Here is a 267-nt window from a genome sequence, read left to right as displayed (position 1 = left end):
AGAGTGACAGGCAGGGGGGGGGTCCTCCTTATATGACAGACATGGGGGGTCCCCCTTATATGGAGAGTGACAGATATGGGGGGTCCCCCTTATACAGAGAGTGACATGGGGGTCCCCCTTATACAGAGAGTGACAGACATGGGGGTCCCCCTTATACAGAGAGTGACAGACATGGGGGGTCCCCCTTATACAGAGAGTGACAGACATGGGGGGTCCCCCTTATACAGAGAGTGACAGACATGGGGGTCCCCCTTATACAGAGAGTGA

The 267-nt window shown here is 55.4% G+C and overlaps 1 protein-coding gene across 1 annotated transcript in view; it reads right to left on the bottom strand.

The window, feature by feature from the left end:
* The window catches only part of ATPAF1 (ATP synthase mitochondrial F1 complex assembly factor 1), a gene marked incomplete at its 3' end in the record, with an annotated part of 7,682 nt that overhangs the window by 4,766 nt on the left and 2,649 nt on the right, over nt 1-267 (bottom strand). The window lies entirely within an intron of this gene.

This window comes from Nanorana parkeri, unplaced genomic scaffold (assembly GCF_000935625.1).
Source record: "Nanorana parkeri isolate BGI_ZX_2015 unplaced genomic scaffold, ASM93562v1 scaffold2987, whole genome shotgun sequence".
Lineage (NCBI taxonomy): Eukaryota > Metazoa > Chordata > Amphibia > Anura > Dicroglossidae > Nanorana > Nanorana parkeri.
This window is presented reverse-complemented; position numbering and strand designations above follow the sequence as displayed.